Source organism: Lonchura striata, chromosome Z, assembly GCF_050655825.1.
Source record: "Lonchura striata isolate lonStrDom1 chromosome Z, ASM5065582v1, whole genome shotgun sequence".
Lineage (NCBI taxonomy): Eukaryota > Metazoa > Chordata > Aves > Passeriformes > Estrildidae > Lonchura > Lonchura striata.
In genome coordinates, this window is record NC_140740.1 from 9,596,370 (window position 1) to 9,619,771 (window position 23,402).

Sequence of the window (23,402 nt, forward strand, 5' to 3'; positions counted from 1 at the left end):
GATCTTAAGGAAATGAGATAAAATAATTTTTGAAACTAATTTTAAAGTCCTGTGGCCTTTTAAGGGGATTTTAATTAAAAAAAAAAAAAAAACCACAAAAAAAACCAAACAAACAAAAGCAAACAAACAAAAAATAAAATAAAAAAAAAAAAAAAAACCAAAAAAAACCACAAAAAAAAAAACACAAAAAAATAAAAAAAAAACAAAAACAAAAAAAAAACCTTTAAATTGAAGTCTTTTTATGCCTTGCTCAAAGTAGCACTTCATACCCTAGAAGAATGCAGAAGTTTTTGTTTAATGTCCAGGAACATGAACTGTGAAACATGAGAAAAGCTAGGTCTTAGGGATAGATGCTTGAAAGTGTGAACTTACTAGGATATTAAAAACAAACAGACAAAAGTTTCATTCTTGGAATTATGAGGCAGGTTGCAGTGAACACAGTAGAACATCTATGTGTGTATGCATGAACAAACACACTTTAAGTCATTGTAGAAGGGATGAGACTCATTTCTGTGCGCAGACCTGGAAATTAGGAAACTCTTTCATAATCCAAAACATTTCTCTTAGGCTAGATATCAAGTCAGTGAGGAACAGATAGAGAGCATCTTTGAAAGGCAGAGGTTACATTTCTAGGAATGTAGAGATATAAAGGAATTGCTAATGCAAATCAGGTGGATTCCTAAATTAGTGTAGTTTCTATAAATCAGAGCAATTAATGCCAAATGTCTCAACAGATTTATATCTATTAAAGAAAGCTGTGCCTAAAGCATGAAGGCTGATATTTCCATGTTTTTATTCTTACAAGGGAGACATTCTTTCTTATCATTTACTTAATTCCCAGATTTCCCCAAACCTCAGCTGATTTCTAGAAGCTGAAGAAATGTTAAATAGAGCTTTCTGTAGCTGCAATTTCTGATTACTGAAAAATGACCTCTATGTTTGTGTTGTCCTTGCTCCTTACTTGGCACACAGAAATTAACTTAAAGAAGGGCATTTATGCTTCCTAAAAAAGGATGTTTGACATAGGACAGTAGCTGGAGTTTTAGAGGTGTTCTCAGTACATTATTTGAGACAAGTACCTTGGAAACCTTGGATCAGTTGTTTAACTTGTCTGGGCTTCAGTGTGTCATTTTTAAAATGAAGATAGTGTCACTGACACAGAATACTTGGAAGAATATTACAAGACTTAGTTAACTAAATATTAAAGAATTTTCACAGTCATTTGTCACATGACCTAATTGACAATAAATGAATGTATATATATATACATGATACTGAGTACTCTACTCTGCCCTTGTCAGATGTCACCTGGAGTGCTCTATCTTGCTCCAGACATAAGAAGGACGTAGACATACCTGAGCAAGAGGAAGCCACAAAGATGATAAAAGACTGATGCATCTTGCCTATTGACAAGCCGTGAGAATTGATGATGTTCAGCCTGGAGAAGAGAAAGCTCTGGGAAGACCTCATTGTAGTCTTCCTGTATTGTGAGGGAACTTTTAAAAAAGAGGGAGAATTACTTTTTCCATAGGATAAGGGGGAAAACTTTTAAACTAAACCAGGAGATGTGTAGATTAGATTTAAGGGAAAGTTTCTTTACTCATAGGTTAGTGAGGAGCTGGAAAATATTACCCAGAGAAATTGTGAATTCTCATCCCTGGAAGTCTTCAAGGCCAGATTGCATGGGGCTCTGAGCAACCTGGTCTAATGCATGGCATCTGTGTTCATGGCAAGGGATTTGGAGCCAGATGGTCTTTCAGATTCCTTTCAACCCAAGGTTGGTTCTATGATTCTTTGATTTGTTATGCTAAATGAAATTGCCACAGCAACAGAAAATATTAGGGAAAATATTTTGGTCAAAAAGAACACAGGAGCTGCATGACTAAATGTTCCTCTAAGATCTAAGGTCTGTTTTTACAGATAGAAAGGCATATCAGCTTTTTACTCAATCAGACTCCTCTTCAGATCCATAGTGATAAGTCATTTATATTGTTCAGCCGCTCACATATCAAGTTCCCAGTGACCCATTAGACTTCAGCCAAACTAATGACTACTAACATTCTTCTTTATGAAGAATTAGGGTGAGTATTTTACCTTCCCCATGAATAGGACTAAAATGAAATGTTAGTACTGAGTAAAAAAAGAAATCCCAAATTTACATAGAGAAATTACTCTTAATTTATATACTTACTCTTGAATTTATATAGATAGTTACTTCATGCATATGGAACATATATTACTATATATATAAACTATAGATACTAAAAACTATGTTAAAACTGTATATAATTCATATATATTGCTATTTCAGAGAGTACAGTGTGAGGATATTGAAATGTCAAAGAAAAGAGAAAATCCATGAGATTAAGAACTTTTAGATTTCTGAAAAAGCAGAGTATATATACATGAAAAATTGAATAAATGAAAGACAAAAACCTAAATATTTCAATTCATACCACTTGGTATTATTCTATTCTTCTGAACAAACTTGAAGGTTTATAGGGTGACACATACTCATATCTGTCCATGTTGGCACAGCCCTGACAGGGGCCTGGACAAGATAGTGGTTCTTTCTGAGTCCTCGACTTGGTTGACTACTTGTCCAATTCTTCAGATTTGTGGACATGGAAATTTCATGAGTTGGTGGCTCCCATAAAGGGGTATGGGAATAGCCCAGCAGGGCTCATTTGGCTCATTTGGTGGCTCATGTGGGCTTTCCCAGTGTGCCTGTGTGTGAAAACCTGGTTTTAGCACACAGCTTAACACACAGGACCTCTGGATCCTCAGTCAAGGGAGTTACAGGCCATGACTTTCTCTTGGCCAGCGTCACTTCTGCTCAGTGTAAAATCAAAAGGGAGATGCTGGAAGACAGAGAAATATTAGCTAATGGTATTTCCATATTCAACAGAATATCTGTTTGAACTGGTGAAATGGAGGTTGAAATAAACTGACATGAGAAAAGGGAGAAATCTTAAAAACCAGTGTTATGATCTTACTCTAAATATTCTTAGCTTATTTTATGCTAATTTTCAAACAGAGTTTAATATGTGTCCCATAAACAACTAGAACAGAACTAAACAGTGAAAAAACCTGTTAATGATTTGTTTGTACATTTGTGTTGTGTTTCCGGTTATTGTTTTAGACCTAAATTTTTTCCAAGTATTTAGGCATAAATGTGCCTAATCCTAAAATAGGAAAATAAAAAAGCTAAATAGTAAGAATACAGAACTCTAAGCATTACATACATATATATTGAGCAGTGCACAGCAAATGAATTCAGATCAGCTGCATCGACATTACAGAGATATTTTATGTTGGGTAATGTTCTTTTTCAAGTACTAGACAGGAAGAGAGAACTATGAAGCAATCCTTTGAATCCAATTTGAAGGATATTGCTGTTGTGTCGGCTGAATGACAGGTGAAAAGCTATCTGCTGTAGGAGTCAAATGCACAAGTGGTACAAATCCAAAATAACTTTACAGCAAAAAATTTGATGTTAGTTGTTTTTGATGTTGCTTGTAAATGTTTAATGGGCATATTTGGAAGACTGATTTAATTTAGCTTCATGTTTCATGGGGTTAAGTGAATACACAGTAAAGAAGACTATTTGCAAGGCATATTGGATTGGATTGGATTGTTTCTGAATTAGGCATTTTTCTAATTTGTGATGAGTGTTGTTGATACTGCAACGTTGAATATTTTTAAATAACTATCTATTTAATAAATGTAGATAATATATTTTGTTTGCTAAAGCCATGAAACGAGAACAATTTTCCTAATACTGTACCTGTTAGAGAAGGAATAGGATTAAGTCTTTCAGAATTTTATCTACAGCCTGGATTTATGCAATACAGTTTTTCTTTCCCTGTAAGCAAATTAAAATACAAAGCAAACTGGAACCACAGTTAGTTTCCTTATACGTATATTAAAAAATAACCCAAACGTATTTATTTCTGCAAGCAGTCTTCATGTGCAGGGTGCCTTAGTTTTATCAACATGGTAAAACTTTTGCTTTCCATGGCAATGTTTCATAAACCACAAGGACACCAGTAATTACACAGCACAAAGGAGAGTATGATATACAGGAAAGGCACAAACTAAGCAGCACAGAGTAACTTGGCTGATTGAAAATAACACATATCTTGGGAAATAATCAATACAAATATAAAAGCATGAATGAAGCTATATAGGAAAATATACATTTGTAGATATGATTTAAACTTGAATTTCAGACAATATTACTGGAAATTTACCTTGATTACTGTGCAACATAGGCTTTGCATATCATACTTTTTCAGTTAGATTGTATATTGTAGCTTATATGAATAGAAATATACAAAATATTAGAGTAAAAACAAAGATGGGAAAAATGACTCTTTAACAACAGAAGACAGATAATCTACCATTTGTTCATGACTTATTTTACTTTTTAACTAAATTATTGTTCTCTAATTACAATTCATTTTTATCAGTCTTTGTTTTGGCTTTGGTATATCTATTATGGCTTTCAGTGATAGGTCAATCAGCTTACCTTAAATTAGCCATTGGTGATTCTTGTTACTTGATCAGTGAACTAAAGTTGCAAATTCATTGCCGGGTCATGGACAGTTACATTGGAACTTGATCCATTTCACAGGGGGTAAGGATGGGACACATACCACAGCACTCTTCTTCAAATAAGAGCTCTAAAATCCAATATTATGTACTTATATATTTTTCTATACCAGAATGGCTTGCCACATCTTCACTAGAACTAGGTAAAGGTATTGGTTATTTGCTTGCAACTATATAGTTTGTTCTGTTCATGAGAAATAGAAGAGGCAAATAATGCACCAAATAAGAGAACTCAGAACACAACCACATTTATTGTGCATATTTTAAAATTTCTACATAGAAAAGACTTAGCCCTCAAAGAGGTGTTATTTGCTAATATGAATAAGAAGGAAATGCAAGTGTTTTACCTATTCTAATTTAATGGTTCAGAGGAGTGAGACAGCTATATAATATAATCAATTTTCATAAGAGACATCAGTAACAATAGGAGGCAAATTTCTGTCTTTGCTAACCAAGGTTATCTTGGACCAATCCCTTCAATTTCTTTATATTACAAGGCTATAAGGTTGACTTAGAACATTTAGTTGGTTCAAAGAATCGCTGTGAGTCATCCTAGTTTTCTTTTCCCAAAAAGAACCTATTTTGCTATATGTCCAAATCTTTCTGCCATTTGTGCAATTATAAATATTTTTTCCAATAACACTTCTGTTTATCTCACCACTTGACTCTGAATGTATGCTGACTGCATCTGTACTGAAGGCAATTTACCTGTAGGATTGGTTTGCTAGTATTCTATGATTTAGGTTTATTCATAACATGTCCATGCTGATAACATTGTTTAATATTAATATTTGCCTGTTATTGTACTTCTAAAAATGGAGCTTGCCTTCTGCACTTACAGATGTAGCCACCAGATTTATATTGCCTAGGCAAGTAAATGGAACAGTTCCACAGTGCTGTATCTTCCAGAGATGGGGTTGTCTGATGTTATTTTATGTAGCTAAACTTTTACTTTTGGTGATACATTCAGAATTCATGAACAATTCTGACTAAGCTGTAGGTCTTTTATTACATTTCATTTATCATTAACTGCAAGATACAGGTACCATCAGCAAAGTCAATATCTTCTGGTATTCCAACCAACCTCTTATCCTTACAATTAATATTTCTAGGACAGAAGACCCAAGGGAAAATAATAAGTTAACATAAGGAAAATTATGTAAAGACATACCGTTGTTAAACTACAGTAGTCTCCACTATACAAAACTGATTAATTCACAGTACATTTAATACATTTTTGAAGTTTCTGAAAATTATTGGCTTTTTTCTAATATAGTAATTAGGATAAGCAGCAACTGGTGCTTTCTGAAAACTGAAGAAATACAGGAGTGTTAACATGTCTTGTTTAATGATGGTTTATAAAGGTTCTTCATAAATAGGGAGGCTGAAACTATCTCCTCATGATCAGCTAATATTGGTAATGGGATTTTGATTCCTTTTACACTGTAAAGAAATTTCCTTGGAATGGCAGAGTGGAAGAAAGCAGGGACTATACGGCTACTCCAATCATTACATCTAAAATCCATTTCCACTCATTGCACACAACACTGTTTCCCATTTCGTTATCCTTGCCTTAATTGCACCTTACATATTTTGTGTCAAGATGTCTTGATGTCTAAGCCAGATAAACTGGCAGCCGTTACTTCCCAGTCCTACTTTTTCTTTTTCTGACAATAGCTTTAAGTTACCCAGACCAAATTTTCAACTTCTTATTTTATGCATAAGTATTGTGCTCAGTTTAAGATAAAAAAACTTGTCTTTCCATTTGTTCTCCAAGACATGATGAAATTATTTTAATGTTAGTCTTCTGTCTCTGGTAGAGCTGTTTCCTGGGTGACTGTATGGTCTGGTATCCCCATCATCTGTTTTTTTTTTGTCTAGAAATGGGTGCTGTAGCTTTAAGATTGGCCCAAAAAGAGAGAGAGAGGGAGGAGGGAAAGCAGTGAAATTTCTCACTGTTTGTATTCAAAACACAGAGAAATAGAGTGCAGTGCTCTCTGAATTCTCAGCTCTACAGAGAGAGAAAGAGATGAAGTGTTTTTCCTTTGCTTTTTTTTCTCTGATTTTCCTCATTAGCTAAGGCAAAAAAAAAAAATTTCCCAAGATTGTGGCTTCTTCTTCTTGAACTGTTCAGTTTTCCTCCAGTCAGGAACACCAAAACAATCACCCGGGGACTCCCCAAGCTGCACTGTGACCTGAGCCCTGGAGAAACACTGAGCAAGGCCGAGACACACCCACAGAAGGACTTTCTGAGTTTGCCATCTCTTCAGTGCAGTGAGAGGTTTTAGTGTTTAATATTGGTAATTTTTCCATGTTGGTGAGTACTTTGCTTGTGAAATAAACAGTTTTTTCTACTTTTCTCCTAGGAGATTTTCTCCCAAACCAGATGGGGAAGGACTGCTGGAATCTGCCTTTTAGAAGGGATGTTCTTTTGGGAAATTTCCTCCCAAATTTTGTCTCAAACCACGACCAGCTGTGATGGAAGTGTATGTGATGTTTGAGGGCTTTTGCCTCCCTTACCTGGACCATTGATCAAGGTAATCTTTCCTTCACAATTTTTCTTTTTTTTTTTTTTCATTCGTGATTACCTTTGCCATCATTTCACTGAATCATTTGTAAGTCACTGTGTCTTGTATACATCCAGTGTATTACCAGGTATAGCAATACTTGTCTTTCTTAATACCAGCTAACATACAAACAAATTTAAATCCGTGAGATTGCCAAGGAAGAAACAACTAAATAAGAGATATTTGAATGTCAGGTAATCAATAAATACTATAGAATGCTTTGCAAAATAGTCAGAAAGATTTCCTGCCCATCTCAGACAAGTGATACATTTGTGTAAAATGACTAACATATTTCTCAGGAAGGATGTTCAGCATCAAGGCAGAATCAACGGTCAAGAAATTAGTTAAAACTGGATAATAGCCTTGCTGATCACAGTCATAATTACTTTATGTGAATATTTATTTATTCTGTGATTGAACTAGTATCATGATATATCATTTAGTGCTTTTTTTTTAAACAGTTCAGATGCAAAATAGTATGATTTTTTTGTACTTGTTGCTCAATATTTGTGTTATTTTTTTAAGGGAAATTCCATTTATCTGTTCCCATACATTTTTTATTGCTTCATCTTAATTGTGTTTTAAAATATGATATGCGAAAAAATACCCTTGCATCTAGAAAATGGTTAATCTGATATCATGAATTCATCTTTTATTTAGTATAGAATGCCTATGTCTATTTACTTATACTAAATCAGGATTTTCTTTTTGTTTTTGGGGTTTTTTCTGGAAGGAAAACAAAATTCAGTAGAAAAGCCATGAGTTTAATTCACTCTAGCTTCTCAGCTTATAATGTTTTGTTTTGTTGCTTTTTTTTGTGTTTTTTTAAAGACCTTGGACAATTACTGAATATTTAAAAGGTAGTTTCTTATTTCTTTATATTTATGGCTTGTAGTAAAAACTTATATTCTTTTTAGATTTTACATTTGGCTTCAACTATTTATTTTGTAGATTTTCTTCTTAAAATCTCTGTGCTTTTCTTGTCAGAAGCTGAGACTGCACCATCAAAACCAGCTATCTAAATACAGCAGAAATAATTTATTTACAGTTTTTTCTTTCAATTTCTCTGGTATGAACAATATATTTATTAATTATGGCACATATATAGAAATCAAAGTCATTTGTAAATGAGCAAGCAACAAAGTAAAAACCAACCTTACTGATTCAGTTCTTTCTGCTTTTATTACTCATATTCTAAAAGAGTATTATATTTGAATTTAAATGCCTTGATGAGAAAGTTAAGATAAAATCTGAGAAACTTTAGAAGAAAAGTAAAGACACACTAGATTTAAGGACTTTGTAAGCTGTAATGATGCGAGAGGTCTCATGCAAATGTCTTCCATGAAAGAAGAAAAAAGATAGTTTTGGAAATATATTTTAAATAACATGAAATGTATTTTGTGAAAATGTCAAAAAACCTGATATTAGAATTAGCTTTCCAAAGCTAAATTTTCCTAAATATATTATATGTCTAGGAATTTTATTTCACAGTTTAGACTTCCACAACATGAATTATTATGAACTTATGGGAATAAAACACCCATAAATATGAAATAGCCAGGCCATACTGTACCTGAGAACCACATAATTTGCTAGATTAAGGTTATGTTTAATACATCTGTATATAATTAGACAAAGTACTTCAAGTTTTCTAGTTTAGATTGCATTTTTACTTTTCTTTGGTTTTCTAGTTTAGATTGCATTCTTACTTTTCTCCAGTAAATTGTCTCCTGTGGAAACAAAGTGGAAATCTTGAGATATGTAGAAATTTTGAAGCTTTTGTTATTTAAGAGATGACATAAGGTAAGTTAGATTTTAACAAATTACAAGCACAATAGTGGCAGAGATTTGTTAATTAAAATTAACATTTATTGAAATATGAGTTATGTTTATGTTAAAATAATATGTAAGCACACTGTTAAAAATAGTTTAGAAACTTGTAAAGTAGTTGATAGTTGTTAAGCATGCACTCTTAGTTTGGTTATGGTAAAAGGGGTTTAAAGGGGGTAGTTGTAAGAAATACAGTACTCAATGTACCATGTTACACCTGTGTGAAGTGCACCATCCTCCAAGCAAAAGGAGCCAGCCTGGACAGGACTATGATGGGCCAATCGAGCGCCTGAAACCTTCATGCACATGAAGGATCCAAAATGAAACCAATCCAAAGGGACAAAAAACAGGATAAAAAGGGGGCTTCTGACCCACTGAACCTGTGCCACTCCATCTGGGACGGGGGGGACCTCGCTACATCACTGCTGAGAAGACCCAGCGCCAGTGCTGCAGCATCCTCGACGGGAACGCTCCTGCTTGCCCTTGCTTTAGGCCTTTATTTTTTTATTACAGTAAGTGTTGAAATCACTTTTAGTACCGGGAGTGTGTTCCCGTTTTTTAACATTAATGATTGCCACTATCTGCATCCATTCAAAGTAATCCACCCTTGAAGGTGTGCCAATTCTGCTTCCTTGAAATGTAAAGCAGACAAATCAGCCCAGTAAAGTGCCTCAACAGGAGGGAACTATCTTGCCCAGACAGAGGCACTTCTGAGCATGTGAAGAGGTGATACTGTAGGCGTTTGAAAAAGATAAGTTAAAAAATGCAGCTGCTTGTGGCATTTACAAGGCCTCTATAGTTAGCCAAGAGGATCAGTGATTTGCAGGTATTTAAATTCCCACTGTAGGCATGTGAGTCTTTATGATCTGGCCACAGGTTATTTTCAATGCAATTACAGAAAGCACAGCAGAATGAAACTTGGTTTCTTTGAGGGATGTTGTACCTGTCCATTTACTCTAGCAGGCAAAAGACTGACTAAAGGTAATTATTCTATCTAAAAGATACCATTGTCTCTGTCTCTCTCCTTCCCTCTCTGCACAGTTTTGTATGTGAAAGAAACAGCAGTGGAGAAGGAGAGAAAAATTCCCCAAAATAGCAAGGAGCTCCTTTGAAATGCAAACAGTGATTATAGACAAGTCTTATTACTGATATAGTATTTTTCTTCAAACTTACAAAGTTTGGAAGTTTCTGTTTCAGAAAATAGTTTCAGCTGTTAAAGGGGAAAAAGAACTTGAACAAAGGGTTTGGTTGGTTACAAGCCTTTCAATTCATATTTTGCATACTCTAATAAGTTCCATAGGAAGGTGAAACAAACAATATTCTGAATGTGACTTTCAGAAATTTCAGATTTCAGACTTGTAGGACTGATAAAAGGAATGGCAAGTCATCCTGAGACTGTATCCCCAAGAGGCCACTTGCTTTCTTATTTCAGTTCCAATGTCCATTTTTGCTGATCAGTGTAAGCTAGCTATTACTACTGGAGTGCATTACTACCCTGAGGCAACATTTGAAGTGCATGTAGATCTGTAATCTTGGTTCGTTAGGTGCTTGTGTTTCTATCAGAATGCATGGGCAAAAAAAATTTGGAAGATTTGTGTTGTTTGATTTTACCTTAGTTCAACTTTCCTCTATGACCAGAAACCCCTTGCAAAACCTAGAGCAAAGAATATAATTATGAAGGCAAGATGAAGAAAAGAGGTGTTACCAAAAAGTACTCACTGTTGAAATAATTTACCAGCACTTCAAAAAATGTAAGGAGTTGAAGTTGCTCTTAAAATACTTCCTTTGTTTCATTGTTTATTTCTTATGTTTCCCTTTAAAAATCCAGCCAATACCACAGTCTCCCCTCCTCCTTCTAACTTCATTCAAAGGTAAAATTAATGAAATTCCAAGATTTACTCTAAAATTCTGTTAATTAAACCTGTTAATTGCCAGCAAGATATCTGTACAGATATAATATGATATGAGATCATAAATGTGTACTAAAGGCAAGTATTCACAAAAATTAAAACTCATTGGCAACCACTGTTTCTTGTATCAGAATTGTCTTTATGGAGGATATAAAGAATAAAAGACCTGCTGCTTTATCTAATTCAAAGTAAAAATTCAAAGCATATGTATGTTAGTTGATAGAGTGCTCTAATGAACTGATTAGTAGTTATTTAAACTGAAACAAAGTAGCATTTAAAGGAAAATTAGGAATGTAAATTGTGCATTTAATGTAGCAGCCTTCCCTCTCTGGGGAACAAATATTCAAGCTCAGAGTGGCATAAAATTTCCTGTACATCTGCCTGGAACTGCAGGACACCTGCACTGCCACTGTCGTCCCCTCACCAGCTCACTCAGCTGACTTAAACCAGACCCCAGAAACCTTCAGGGCTGGTGACGAGTTCAAGGAGCTCCAGGGTAGTAGAAACATGCCCAAACATTGGTGGCTGGAGCCATTTCAGCACAATCTTAGTCACTTGTTTGTCAGAACTCAAAATGTCCCTCAGACATTTTTGGAGGTTCCAAGCCCTGGTCAGAAGCATTTGAGACCCTGGCAGGCAGCTGGAAACAGATGTAATTTTGAATTTGAACCATGGAATGATTTACCAACCTTGCAGGAATAACAAGAAGTAACAAAATTTAGATATTATAGTAGAAGTAGTCACAAAGTAAAGGGAAGAATTTTTGAGTGCTGTACAGGGGGGTTTTAAGTTCTGTACAGGGGGGTTTTAGTTTTGTACATGGGGGTCAGAAGTTTTAAGATGGAGGGATTTGGGCCTGTCCTGTCCTCCCTCTTTCTTCTTCCTTACCTCCATGTTCTTGGTGATGTTGGCACTCACAGATTGGTTTAGAGTAGAAAGGCACCATTTACTATAGGTAATAGGTACTGGGGGAAAACTGTAAACATTTAACACGTAATGTACCATATAAAAGATAGCAGCAGCCCTTAGCAGGGGGAGAGAAGAAGAAGACACCAGTCAGAGAGGATGCCAGGGTGTGTGTGTGCCTCTGCCTGAGCTGCTGAGCAAACTGCAGCAGGCCAAGAAGATAATCTTTTAGATAACCTACAATAAACTACCTTGAGACGAAACAACAAAAGACTGCTGAGCCTTTCTTTGGAACCACGGGTTGGAGGAGAAGTTTTTTCACCACACGAAGCCACCTCGTGACCTAGGGTGGTCTTCAGCACTTGTTGGAGGCTCTTACTGAAAAGGGGGGTCCTCAAAGAAAGTCACTGGGAACTGGAGCTGCAAGCAGGCAGGTATGAGAACAGAAATATGATGGTATTTGGAGCCTTAAACATGTGAGTGTGAAGTCATAAAGACCCCTGCAAATCACAGCAGAAAGCAGAACCCACCACCAAGTATCTGCCCCAAACCCAGCAGCTATGCAGCTCTGCTTTTGCTCTATCTCTCCACCTGGGGTGTGATGCTCAGCAAACAAGTGAAGGAGACTGAGGTCCACTCGTCTGGGTAGCTGGTTGGAGAAGGCAGCAACATAACCAGTGACCTTCTGCAGGCTGACCACCTGCACAGCTGCAGTCTTCCCACTGCAGTATCCAAGAGGGGAAAGTGACTCCAGCCAGCAAAAGGCTACCCCTCTCCCCTGCACCCTGTTGAGCTGCCCAGCTCTGTGCCAGCTGGCAGAGATACCAAGATCATGCAAATAAAGACAGCTCTGACAGCAATGTCCAGGATGTGTTTAATCAGATTCATCTCTTTAAAGGACTGTGCAAATAAAAGTCAGCAACAGAGCTTTAAGGGGAGAAAATCTAGTCTGGCCTGTCTCTATTCCAGAAACAGGCAAGAGGAGAATGGTGATCCTTGAAAAGAAGAAAGGCAGGGCATCTTTGGGGGGACTCTAGACTCCCAGCATTACTGATTCACTCTGCTACAGAATTAGGAGCAAAATTTCAACCTGGCCATGGGTTTGCTTTCTTCTATTAATGTCCTCATTAAATAGTCTCTGGAGCACAGCTGCCAGCACTGTGAACACCTGTTGCTGTTGGCTTCACGCTTCCCAGCACTGCCAGCACAGAGGAACCAAGAGCTACAAGGTCAAGAAGCTGAGAGCTCCCAGTTCTGGGATCGTGGTTGTGCAGGAATGCTAGGAACTGGTACGACAGTGTACTCCAGAGTGACTGGAGACCAGCTCCCTAGTAAATGCTGTAGGTATTCTCTTCTCTGTCCAGGTGTGCTGGAGATCAGTGGCACAGAAACTTGAACTGTGGAGGATGGTAAATGAGCAGCCTCGTTAATTCCAGCACAGGCTCTCTTGTATAATCTTCTCTTGTATCACCCTCTATTCTATCACTCTTCTCTTGTGTGAAGGGGTGATGCAGAATGCTGTTATAATGGCTCATGTCAGAGCATTCACCCCCATGGGACCAGGACTGCTTAAGCATGTCCTGGCAAAAGTCCTCTTGGAATTATTTTTAAAATACTCATTCCAGAAAGTCTTTTAGAAGTTGTTTCCTCAGAGTGCTGTTAGTTGGGGGGAAGATGTCTCAGTAAGTACCCAGTCTGTAGTTTAACAGATCCCAGACAAATGCCAGGACCAAGAGCCTGCAGCCACATCTTGCTCACTGACCCTGTGTGCTGCTTGTAGAACTATGTCCCAGCCCCCTTTAATGTGTTGCATTCCTTTATTTGCATATTTATTTTTATTATATTTATATAAATATAAAGAACAGGTTGTGTTCCTGCTTCTACCCTGCCTCTTTGGATTCTACCACTCCTACCCTGCCTGGACCATCGGATTTCTCCTTAATAAACCCTGCTGGATTGTACCAAGAGTCCCCTTGCCATTCTGGTGAGGTTTTCATTACACCATCCGGGCTCGGGCATCTGGTGGCCTGGGGGAGTTGCCAACACGACCTAAAGCCACCCTCAGCACTTGGTACTTGGAGTTACTGAACTTTATGAGGCTCCTGCCAGCCCTTTCTGCAGCCAGTTCTGATCTCTCCGGATGGCGGCACGAGCCTCTGGTGCATCAGTCACTTCTCCCAGTGACTCAAATTGGACACATCATCTCTTGCCTCTGTTTACATGAAAATTTACCCTGATTTTACACAAGAAAATATACTTATCACTAAAAAAGTAATGCAATCTGTTCAGTAAGAGTAGACATACTTTCACCAGCAGTTGAAACTTGAAACTGAGAAGTAAACTGGAATACTGTTGTCTGAATTTACCATAAATTGGGAAATTCTTCCAGATTAGATATTTCTAACCTTTTACATTTTCTTTACTGCAGGGGTAATTTTCCTTTGGATTGACATCTCCCAGATCTCATTGCACTTGGCGATAGTTTGCAGTATCCTGAATATCCAGCAAATTAGTGGTTTTTGCCAGACATCAGACTCTACAATATTCATGCTGTTGTGTCAGAATAAGATAAAGCTCAAGATGAGTACTGTCAGCCAGCTCTGAAGGGTACAGTGGGAATAACCTCAAGACTGCTGGCAAAAAGGCTGTGACATTAAGGTCTTTGTGGAAAGATGAAAAAGTATTCAGCTTATATTCCCAACACAAAAATTTGTTAAACGTGAATAAGAGAAGTGGAAAAAAGCTTAAGTCTCTATTAGTCAAGTGTATGTTGTTCAGCTTATTTTATTTATGTTGTTAGTCCTTTTAACCTTACTTGTATTGTTAAATTTATAGTTCTAAGAACAGCATAATAAATGGTAAAAATAAGAAGTGGATATATACCATTGCTTCACTTGATCTTAACTTTAATTCATTTTCCTTTTTAGATAGCTAATATTATTCAGTACTTTCCAAGTTCCTTTCATGTCTGCAATTCTTAATCAGGCTAAGGTAGTAGAAAGGTTGCATATTAGATCACCTTTTATCCTATTCACAGTCTTGTAGACTATTCTCGTTCTGATTAATCTCTCTGCAAAATTTTCAGCAATTGGTCATATAAAAAAATAGAGCATCAATTCAACTTTATAAGTCTTTGAAACGTGGAAGCAAAGAGAATGCCCAGTGATATTTCATCAGCCAGTCTCCCACTAGTTTGATTGCTTGAGAATGGCCACCTCAGTTCTGAACTCAGTTCTGTAATAAGACACACTGTTCCAGTGGGAACTTAGTATTAGGGGAAAAAAAATCTTTAACTTTTTTTAATGATCTCTGTAGCTTTTCTCTGTCATTTGTACAAACCTGGTTTTGCCAAACCATGCACAAAAGATTACACTATTAATTCCATGGCACACTTTTTTTTTTTTCAGAAAATATACAGAAAAAGCACAGTCTTGTATTGCTGTTATCCCCACTTCTTTCAGTCCTTGACAGAGTATTAGATAAGGATAAACAGGGATGCTAAATAGATGATAATTCCTTAGCCAAAAATTGATAACAGAAAGTGACTTCTTGTCACTTTCCCTAGCAGTTCTTGGTTCTCAGCAAATTATTCCTGTGGCTGCCGGATGAATGAGTCTACATCTTACATATATGTGAGGCCAGTTGTTGTGATGTCCAAATACCAAAACATGAGAAAATGTATTGAATGCTTTCCTTACACATTTAGTCCTGGGGCATGTAATCCATTCCTGTAATAGGTGTCAAATTAATTTAGAATGTCTCAAGGTACTACAGAGAATATTTTTCCAGCTCTAATAAAGTGAGTTGATGTAAAACTTTGAAGATTTGAAGATTTTTCCCAATATTTTAGTCTTTTTTTATTGTATAATAAAAATAATATGAATTCTGGTTTGAAGATTTAATTAAGAGAGGAGATATTTTACGGTGGAGCTGGTTAAATTATAACACTGTAGGCTTCGTAGACTATATAGGTGATAGTCTAAAGTAATGATTAGGAGTCCTGTGGAGAGAATTTATTTGCAGTTCAGAGATGCAGAAGACTGATTGAGGAAGAACATTTGTTCACATTTCAGAAAATTGATTGGGAAACCTGGCAGAAAAGAAAGGATTAATTGCTGGCAAATTAACTAAAGGAAGGAGAGAGGGGTATTGACAGGGAAGGAGAAGGCAGAGCAAAAGAGAGGAGGACTCCTGAGTTGTTGAATCTCAGAGTAATTGGCAATAACTTGGTCAAATAACAGTGTCATGACCTAAAGGCTTATTGGGCCTGTGGGTGGGTAGAGATCATGACTGTAGCTCCATAGAATTCCATAATACACAAAGAAACAGAGACTTTGTACATTTCTGTACTTTATTACAGATTATCACAAATACCACTATATATAAAATATCTCTAGTATGTAAAGAATCATAAAAATCACCAGTAGCAGGTATATCTATGATTATTTAGTGTATATATTTTTATATAATGCTAATATAAGTTACTATCAACAATCAAATACAGCACGAATCAGTAGCAGAACATCAGTAAATACAGAAACATCTAATAGAACAGCAGCAGCCAGCTAGGAATATACTACTAGAAGCAGTAGCACACAGGTAGTGTGCAACTAGATGTAAGTAGTACACAACTAGATATATACTAGACATATACAATTGCAGATATACAAGCATATCATTGGTGAATAAGATTATCAAGAGTAGGACACCAGATATATTTATGATAAATTACTTATATGGACATATACTCACACATACAGATAATATAAAAGTACCAAGTGAATTATACAGATTTCAGAAGAGGCCAAACTTTATCTGTTCCTAGAGGGAAGATCTAACTATGCCACAGGTGGAAACAAAGAAGAGGGGAACCAATTACGTAACAGGCAGAGTCCCATCTCAAAAAGGGAGAAGAAACCTAGTGCCAGCCAGGCATCCCTGGGGTGGAGTCCATGATCTCTTAGAAAGTTTGTGTGGGATTCAGTCTGCTTGAAAAGAGTACATGCAACATGAGATCTCAGAGAGACAGGCTCAATTTTGACAAAAATTAGGTCTCTTTTGTAGCTTAGACATAGCAAGTCATAGAGTACCACATCTTTAAACCACCAATAGGTACCTTTTAATTTTGGCTTTTCTTCTGTATCAGCCAATGATGATGATGATTTCTGTTCTTTCAAATTAATTTTATTTTTCCAGACTTTATCACTTTTGTTGTTACACTTTTTCAACTTGCTGTTAATGTTTCTTGGTTTTACACTTCGTCTTGGTGGCTCAGGTTTTCTTCACTTTCTAGGTATGGCAGCCATATTTTAAAGAAGCCAGTTGTACTTTTCAAGGATGCCTTTGATTCCAAACACTAATTTCCGGGCTCACAGCTCTCAGACTTGGGCAATTTCTCTGTCACTATTTTTCAGTAGGTATTTTCTCCTATTCACTAATTTTCCTCTTGTGAGAAAGAACATGTCAGATGGCAATGGGCCTGAGAGATCTCAGTGGACCTTGGGCAGATTTTTTGTGTTCACAGTGTCTCCTTGTCCTTGCTAATGCCTTGGCACTCCTCCTTATTCCTGGTTCTTTACACAACATGGAAACAGAAATTGGGTGTCTGTTCCAGCTGCAAGCTTCTAGAGCCATTTGTAAATAAAAAGAGAAACATGAAGAGGAGGTATTAGAGAAAAGAAAGATCTTTTTTAAGCTCACTGTCCCTTTACTATTCTGCATCTTCACTCCCTGTGATGCAATGTCAAGACCCTAGAAAAAGCAGGAGGAGAAATCAACAGTGTGTGAAATCACAGGTTTTATCTCTCCCACATTTGGGGAATAAATAAGACAGGAAAGAAGTAAAAACAATCCAGAGTCCCAGTTTTTGTCAGCGTTGCTCCAGGCCAGTGAAATTTAATGTGATTTAGTTAGAAGCTCATTAACATGTGAAAGCAATTTGGTTAGGATGAAAATCTGTAAAGGGACAAATATGAAAATAAGACAGGCCAGACAGGCATAATGAATACTGAGTTATACATACATTTTATCTCCAAAAAACATTTATAAGATAAGCTATAAAAAAGTAGGCTTTCCACAAGTATACACTTCCAAGGAGAAAAGCAAAACCCTGTTTGATTCAGTCATGACTGTACTTTTCAGTATTCTTTCAGTATTGTGACCAACATTGCAGAATTTTTAAAGTGGAAATGTTTGTCCTCTTAACACAATATCAGTGTCAATTATGTCTGTAAGAGGTAATAAAAATTCAGATTTTACAGTGAATTTGTGTTAGTTGGCAGACATCACCCTGTTGAGGACTTGCAAATTGGCCTGTGAAACTTAAAGTGTGAATTCTGGAGCCAGTGAAATCATTGGTTCAAACCCAATATCAAATCAAATTTAAGACATCTTTTTCTATCTTGGTATTTGTACCATGTTTCTTATGGCTTCTGTGCAAAAGGAAAAATATTAAGAAATACATAAAGAGTTTTGAATATCAAATATAATTGAGACATTTTATTTTGTATTGCAAATAGAAAAAGGGGCATTTGATGATTGAATTTTTTGTTTTTAATAATTCATCAAGTTTTAATTCTGAGCCAGCTGGATACTCCTATACAAGTGAAGAGAAAATAATGAACAGTTATTTGTGATTTAAAGATTTTTTTTTTTAAGTTTGATACTATTTCTTACTGTGTCTTTAATTTGTTCTCTGTCTCCTCAAATTATTTTCATTAGCAGACACCATGCATTTTTTGCCTCTGGCCATGAGCAGAGAAATTATTGCCAATGTATTATTTAGAGATATTGATCAAATCTTCCTAGTATGGGTAGAAAAAAGGTACCATTTTTTGCCTTCAGAAAGACAGGCATGAATGCAGGTTGACTGATCACAGTTAAAAAACCCAAAACAAAGCTCCACTCCTCTCCTAGCAAAAGGAAGAGTGTTTTATTTAAAAATCAGACTGTAAGTTGAAGAGGAGATGAGTTTGTCCTACTTTTTACACATATTAACAAATTAACAAATGTTCGTGTTTCCTCTGACCTCTGAGTAAACAAAATGAACAATCTGGCCAGCTGGTCTGCATCACATTTCAGAGTGTTAATACAAAGGAACTAAGGTGTACTTGATGCATGAAAAGATGAATAACAATAGAATACATCTTGCAAATGTGATACAAAGGTTAAAGTCAAGTTCACCACAGAAGTAGTTGCATTTTGATGGAGTCAAATAATGACATCTTTCTTTTTCTGTGGTGTATACATAGCATCCAAAACAGATTACATTAAAAAATATTAAGACTTTAAGGTCAAGTACTCAAGAGCAGGGCAATTTCCTGGGAGAGAATCCCCATAAACCTTAAAAATGTCCTTCATGCAAATGTTTTATGACAAAGTTTGTAATTAGAAATTACTTTTTTAATAGGAAGCTTCTGGCATTAGGAATCAGTCAATATAAGGAGAGAGTTGTCCTTTGTGCTACAGGACCGTGCAGAAACATATAAGCCACCAGCTCCATTTCAGCTTTCAGAGAGAGGGACCCTTTCACAGTATTCATACCCTTCTCTTTCAGCCATTTCCCCTTTCCTTTTCCTTCTGTTTTTCGCTTTTGTTTTTGATCTGGTTTTTGGTTTTTTTTGTTTTTGTTTTTGAGAGGAAATAGAAATGCAGTTTCCTGTTGATTTCTGTCAGTTACCTTGATCTTGACTGTGATTTTAATCACTTTTGTTCCTGGTTGTGGGTTGTTTTTTTTTTTTTTTCTTCCCTCCAGGACTTCCTGTCTGTTTTCCCTCCCTGTTTTTCTATATGTGTTTACATTCACACTGCTTTTAACCCAACTTCTACTTTTGCTGCTGTCAGCTTCTCTTTCACCCACATTGTCCTTTCTCTCTCTGTCTTTACATCATACTTCTGTATGATGTTTTGCCCAGTTTATGTAGCTGCTTTGGGGGTAAAGTTGTTGTAGTATTGTACAGTTTCTGCCTGGCTGAAAACCAAAGAAATGTGCCACATGTGTATCTACAGTTTATGTCCATGAACGTGCTACCAATGTGAAGAGAAGTTGCTGTGCAGCAGGGTCACTTACATAATGCAGGAAGAAAGCTCTCTTTGCATGAAGATAGATCAAGTTGCCAGATGCATCAAGAGCCCTACACTGGCTGCACCAAATGTGCCACAAAGTGGTAAGTGAAGTCATGTAGAGAGTGTGGTCTCCTTCTTCCACAGTGCCTCCATTCTTGGTAAAGCAAACGCTTGTAACATCACTGCTGTTTGCAGTGAAACTTCCCTGTCGGGTAGACAGATAATTTTTAAGACAATAGTAGCTCTTGAGATATTATCCCATGGTGATTTCTGATTTGCTTTTGCACCTCATTATGTATCTTCATTTAACCTGGGTATCCAGTTTAATTCTTATTGCTTTTGCTTACAGTTCTCTGAAAAATTGTTTGCCAGGTGAATTCAGTGGCTTCCTGATACTAGCATGTAATTTGTTGCTGCAAAATCTTGACAAGAGTCCATGTGCCAAACCCTTTTTTTCAAAAGACAATTCATAGGAGTCACTGTAGTGAAAATTTCCCCTGAGATTTTTCAATTTCTACTGTAGTGAAAACTAATGAAAACACTGGCTAGTTCTCCATTGTAAGGTTGCCATGTCAAGTTTGCTCTTACTGGCAGTTACAAAAAGAGATACTTTCATTTTAGTGTCTGCTTCTCAGATATAAATTTCAAAACTATGAGCAAAACTTTAGGGAAGGCCTAAAGAGAGTTAAAGAGTGTTATTTTCCGATTGTACATAAAGAATCCACATTGCTGTTGCTTTGCTTCAAAAGCTCCATAACCTGTATGTATGTATTCACTACATTTCTTGCACCTCTGTAGGTTTTAGAGAGTCTTCAGTGACACTGTAGAAATTTAATTTTCTCCTTACTGACTCTTCCTATCTTATTGCAGGTTCCTCTAAAAAGGCAAATCTCTTTTATCTACCAGTTCAATTTTGTGACTGACTGTTGCACAACATGTTCATTGGACATGTCTGTATTATACCATTCTTAGATGACTGCTTAGGACATTAAGTTTTTCTTCCCAACAAGCTCTTTTTAGTCTCCCTTGCCTGTGCTGGAAAAGTTTTGCTGGATCCCCCTGTACTCTTGCTTTATTAGCTTGTTGTGTTATCACCTTGTTATGTGAAAAAACACCTGTGATTTAGCTTAGCCCAAAAACTTAAGATTTTTTTCCCCCCTACTTTTCTATGTTTATTTACATTTCTTTGTTTATTTATGTCTGCTTAGAGACCTGTATTTTTTTTTCCTTCACATTTAAAGTTCAGTGGACTTTACTGCCTTCTATAAAATTAAATAATGGTTATATTTTCCTGTGACTTACCTTGGACATTACCTGCAGAAATTCAAGAGAAATTTTGAAAATCTGAAAATGGAAACTTTGTTTTTCTGTTTCATTGTCCAGAACTCAGCTGATTCATTAATGTAATGTGGGATCAGTGGTCGGAGACAGGTATGACATTAACACTCAGAAATCCATGTGACAACAGTGATGGTTTATTATGGAGACCTTCTTATACAGGGGATTTGAAATTCCCGGGTTAAAACAGCTGATTGTTTGGGATCTTTCTTCACCCAGTGGTGCTTCTGCACTGGAACGGGGTTGGATGAGGGTCCCCTGTACAGGTTTGAATCCAACCTACTGTATTGTGACACCTGAAAGCTAAAAAAATACTTGGCATGGAAGATGTGTCACAAAAATTTCTATTCAACAGTGGTAGAAACAGTTTTGTCTTTTCACCCCTTTATTTGGAAATAGTTTAGCACAGTAGAAGCCGAAGTTCTTCTTTCTTGGTTGCTTTCTTCTTTCACTAGAGTAACCAACTTAAAAGACTTTTCTTCTTTTTCTGCTTGCTCTGTAATTCCTAGGGAAGCTAACCTATCCAAGTTCTCTCTCTCTCCAAGTATCCCCCTTCCTCAGGTCAAAAGAATTTTCATGGGGGCAGAAAATTGGGCCCCTTTAGCTCTTTTTTATACTTTATTGACAGCTTTGCTTCTTCCGAGAGCAATTATTCTTTAAACTTCTTCACAGCTGTAGAATCTGTTCTACCAGTGAGAACAATCTCTTGAAAAACATGTGGACATGATAGGTTTTGAATCCAGTAATTGGTGGTTTTTCTTCAGTGCTGTTATATATGGCATACATGTTCTTCCTCAAGGACTTCACATAGAATCCCTTCAGAAAGACAAGTCTTTGAGCCTTGAGTTTCATCTGTTTCTTTCCTACAGCTCATTTTTTGCTTTGGTTCGGTTTGGTTTGGTTGTTGGTTTTGTTTTTGTTTTTAGCACTAGTTCACCACTACAAACATACTGTATTTACCTGTGCCAAACTTGCTAGAATCCTTGTTCTGCTTCACCACTGCTTGCAGCTTTTTTTGAAGAATTTTTTGAAACTAATAGCATTTTCTGTATCTGATGTGTCCATGCTTTCCACATGCTCTGCTGGGGTTTGCAAAATAATTTCACTGTAGTCCTTTTGTGTTTCTCCAAATACTGTATTACAGTAGTGTTTTGTAGTGTATTGTACTGCTGGCAATTCATGTGCAGATCCACGTACTGCCCTTTTATGAATTCTATTTCTGAGCACTGTGTATTTTTTTCCTCTCATATATTTTCTTGTACTATTTGAATTCTCTAGAGTGGTGCTTACTAAATGATAGCCTGGAAGAGGTGAGGTCTCTGAATGGCCTATTCTGGGCAGTTTGCCAAATTTAATTCTGTATCCCCTAACAACCACATTTGGGCTATTGGATTCATGTTTTTTATCTGGGACTTGATTCTGCAAAATTGTCACACTGATTCTTTAGCCTCTCTGAACACTATGAACTATGATTCATAGTGTTCTGTGTTCTGTGAAGTGCTTCCTTCTTCATCACACTGCAGTGTTTCCTAAGTGTTGTTCAAACTTTCTCCATTTGTCCCTATATTTCTGGGATGCAACACAAAGGGATTAGCAATTTCCCCATGGTCTGTTTTCTTTTCCCGGTTTATTCTCTTTTTAATCTAAGCAACATTCAGTGAACACAAAACCTGAAAAGCAAGAGAGAATTCCTCCCATTGGAAGTCTTCTGTCTTTGTGCACTGTGAAACACCCCACTGTAACCATTTGTCTCCTGGCTTTAATAAATCTTCTTCATTGTAGTTTTTCTGCTTTTTGGCCAAATGTCTAGGGATGAGTTGCCTGTGGTAGATGAATCCATGCCAATTTCCTGGAAAGCTGGAAGAAATTAATCCTGGGGATCCTTGCGATTTCATGGAATATGAAAGTATGGAGTAGACCAAACAGCAGTTTCTATGCTTAGAGCATATACTTCCCTATCTGTAATGGTCAGAAAATAATTTAGGAACAGTATATGTAAATGCATTTTTCAGAAATTGTTCAGATGTTGACATTTTCACCACATATGACTTTCAAATAATATTGACTTGAACAAGTATTGTTGTAATTCATGTAAACAACAAAATCCCCTTTCCTGGACTTGTTTTGTCTATACTGCTGCCAATATAACAATGTTTCAACCTATTACATAAAA

At 36.5% G+C, this 23,402-nt stretch overlaps 1 long non-coding RNA gene across 1 annotated transcript; it reads left to right on the forward strand.

The window, feature by feature from the left end:
- The first annotated feature begins 6,588 nt into the window (after positions 1-6,588).
- LOC146763614 (uncharacterized) lies at positions 6,589-11,037 on the forward strand. Its single transcript, XR_014951662.1, has 4 exons — positions 6,589-6,895; positions 6,981-7,151; positions 8,873-8,984; positions 9,239-11,037. It is a non-coding gene; the product is annotated as an uncharacterized LOC146763614 (long non-coding RNA).
- The last annotated feature ends 12,365 nt before the right edge of the window (positions 11,038-23,402 follow it).